Here is a 3,906-nt window from a genome sequence, read left to right as displayed (position 1 = left end):
GTACCGTGTGCCCGGAGCCAGGAGGGCGATGCCATGCCAGCGTGGGCAGTGTCTGCCCTGGCCTGGACCCAGCACCAGCTGTGACAGCCGGGGCAGTGCTGGCACCCATCCCACTGCTTGCCCGCCAGTGCCAGCGCAGGCAGTGCCACGACAGGACACACTGGGGGCTCTTTGCCCCACAACGCGGCCGGGGAGGGGGCAGGCAGTGGGTGCAGAGAGAGGCAGAACTGACCATGACGGATGCAGTGGCAGACAGCGCGGTTTGGGCTAAAGCAGGAGCAGCTGTTGGCGTATTTGCTGCCCTGGGGCAGGTGAGCCACGCAGCAGCTCAACAACCACTTTGCTTCGCTCTGGACTGGTGCTCACCAGCAGCCGCCGGGCAGAGGACAGCATGGCCAATGTCTCCTCTGCCCTGGTGAGCTCAGCATCCCATAGCAGCTGCCATCACTTCTACTTTTGCTACCAAGCGCCCGCAGAGGCTGCGTGCCAGACGGGGGTGAGTCTTCAGAGCCCCAGGAGGGTCCCAGCTGAAGCCGCGGTCTGTGCCATGGGCGACTGCTGGCAGAGGGGGGCACATCCCGGGGCTGTGCCCTGCCGCAGCCCGTGGGGAGCTGCCCCGACACCAAACGCAGCACCTGAGGTTGTCACATCTCCGCTGCTCAGAGCGATCCCCCAGCAGATGTCACGGCAGAAGCGGAGTCTGAAACCACTCACCATCACCCCTCCCACCACCAGCTTCGATTTCAGATACCGTCCGCCTGTAACGACCGGGCACCGGTACCTGCTGCCGCCGAGCTCCGCTCGCTGGAAAGCATGTCATTAGATCCCCAGTAATTGCAAATATCCTAAAGTGCTGGAGTCAGCACTCTTGCTGAATTTTGCTTTCAACATCTGCAGCCCAATAAATCTTTGTCTCCTTCAGGTGAACCGTGCTCCGCGCTCGGGCTCCAATTTACATCCCTCAGCACCGTCACCGCAGCAGCACCAGCCCCGGCCGTCGCCCCGCGGGGTCGCGGCTGCAGGGACACCGAGGGACCCACCGGCCTCCTGGGACCCGCGGGCAGCCCCAGCCCTGCCAGCACCAGCAGCCGCGCTGCAGCGGGCCTGGCGGCCACCGGCACCATCCACTTTGTGCCAAACCCCTTCTACTCACCAGACCTTCACTGGGCTTTTTTTTTTTTTTTAATTGTTTTCAAAACAGATTTCATGTGGTCCCAAAATGAGACCATGATTGTAAATTAAAGTGTAATTAGCCTTTACGCTTTTATATTCATTAACTCTTCTCTGTTAATGATGCAGAGGCTGGAGCACAAACCCAGCATTATGAAACCACATCCAGGAAATAAAATAGTGATTTAGATAATGGCCAGAATGTATTGCTACTTACACATAATTAAACAAATGCTCAATTTACACTTGGAAACATGAATGAATGTTGATTAACCCCAGCCCAACGACTCTGCTGGCAATGTGGTTAAGTGGCTGTGCTTCTGGCGGGGCTGGCAGCGATGGGCAGCGGCGGGCAGGGCACCCGCTGCCCACAACGCACCTGCCGGGCACAGGTGCTGCAGCGCCGCTGAACTACGTGGCCACCTCGACCTGGACCCACGACCACGGCCGCTTGGGCACCTCCGGCTCCGCAGGCTGGTGCCAAAAGCCACCCCTGCCTGCAGCAGTGATGTCCCAGACAGGAGCTGCTGCCACGAGCATGGGGCTGCTGCCATGGAGGGGCCGTATCCGGCTCCTCGCGGAGCAGCAGAGCCAGTGGGGCCGGAGCGGGTGCTGCACCGCTGCTGGTGGGGCTGCGGAGCCATCGCCTTCGCTTCCAGCCCAGCGGCACCGTGTGCCAGAGGGGTGCCAGTGGGCTGTGGGGTGCCAGTGGGCTGTGCCGTGGGGTCCGGCTGCTCCCGTACAGGCTTTGTCTCCCATCCCCCTGCACCTCTGGCCCTCCAAACGTGCCAGTTACTATGGAGACGTGGCCTCGTTAGCACAGGAAGAGCCTAACGAAGTCCACTTGTGCAGGATAACGCCATTTTCTGCCGCAGATCCGGATGTGAGGAGCCCGGGCAGGGGGACAGGTGCCGTGCCCCGGCTCCATCTCCCCTCAGGTGGCACAGCACCACCTGCGCCCCACTCTGCGCGCACAGCCAGGCTGTGCCAAGGGCAGGGGCTCCCTTGGTCCTTGTCCTGGCAACCTCCTGCCCCGCAGGGCGAGAGATACCATCCACCAGCTCTGCTACCAGCTGTAAGGAGCTGGCAGAGCCGGAGCTGGTGCCAAGTGGGTCCCCATGGCGGTTCCCGATGAGGACAGCTGCGGGCTCCCGCCAGGATGAGGCAGAGGCTCTCACCAGCAGCGTGTGCCCAACGTGGCCTCACAACAGTGTGACCCCTCCCGCAGCCAGAGCCCAGGTCGTGCTGGGCACAGGGACCCCTGCGCAGCCCCGGAGCCAGGGGAGCCCAGACCACCCCCTGGGGAGCCCCGTGGCCATTGTCCACCCCAGCCTGGCTCCAAGACAGGGCAGTTGGCAGCATCCATGCTGTCCCCACTCCCCAAATCTGTCCCTGCCCAGCACCCCATGCATCCCTCGGCGAGGGACAGGACGGATGCGGCGGCGCTGGCATGGCGCGTGGAGACCTCTGCTCCCAGGGACGCCCGTTCACGCGTCGCTGACTCAACAGGCCATAACGGCTCCATCCATCGGGGTCAATACGGGCGCCTTTGACACATGATAGACAATAATTGCTCCTGCTTAGAGACTTTTTAGTTCATGGATCATTGACCTGATGGGCTGTAACAGCTCCGAAGAAGGCTGCACACGCACTCGACACCCCTGTGCTTAAACGCCCTCAGGAGCGAGCGGAAAACCACGGCACGAGCGCGGGGCTGCCTGAAACCTGCTCTCCCCAAAAACATGCTCCCCAGCACAGGCCACCAAAGGCCCTGCGGCCCCTGGAAGCCCTCCTGGTAGCATGGCCACGGAGAAGTCATGGCAGGAGGTGCAGGAGCCCAGGAGGAAAGGCCAACATGCCCCAGCATCCCTCCAACACCGGGCGACAGGACCAGGGTGCACGGGGACGGGTTCACCTCCCGAGGTCTGCGGGCTGGAGCTCCCCTCTCCAACAGCAACTTCCAGGTATATGATTTAATGAAAGGCACAATAAGAAGTGAAACAATTAGAATTTCTGCCTCATTATCATGGTAATCTTATCAGTCGGATAATGAGGTATTAATGGAGATTTAATGTGCCTCTCATAACAGAATCCCTTGGAGAAAACACATAAGGAAATTGCTGTAAATCCACTTAATGATGGAAAGGTCCCCAAACACCATATTCCAGAGGATGAAAAATGCTGGATGCAAATGAGAGAGAATCAAGGTCAATAACACTGCGGGGACTGAGCTCACGGCAGCACCGTGCCACCGTGCATCCGCCGCTTCGCCCGGTGGGGTGGGTGGGCGAAGCGGCGGGACCGGGGCGGTTGCACGGTGGCCACTGAGATCCTACACGACAGTGTAGCTGATGTGCCCATTCCTTAAGAAATAAGACGACTGAAACACAGTACTTTTGGACTTGACCACTCCAACCGAGGCACGGCACAGCAGAGGACCGGACACTGTCCTGGCAGCTGTCCCCAAGTGTGCCACCGCAGTGGTGTGACAGCAGGTAGGGGGCTTTTCTCCCTCAAGCTACGAGGACAGCATGATTTAAAAAATAAAAATAAAAATAACCGAAAAGCTCTGTGTGGTTGAGGTCCCACAGATACAACCCGGCAGCGACGCTCGACGGGAAACCAGGTGAAGTTAGTGCTGGACTTGCTCACGCTGACAGTGGCATCTCCAGCACAACTGCTGATCCCATCGGCACGGGGCGCAAACACGAAACCCAGGCGGTTAAACTGCTCTCC

Source organism: Tauraco erythrolophus, chromosome 22 (assembly GCF_009769465.1).
Source record: "Tauraco erythrolophus isolate bTauEry1 chromosome 22, bTauEry1.pri, whole genome shotgun sequence".
NCBI classification, from domain to species: domain Eukaryota; kingdom Metazoa; phylum Chordata; class Aves; order Musophagiformes; family Musophagidae; genus Tauraco; species Tauraco erythrolophus.
This window is presented reverse-complemented; position numbering follows the sequence as displayed.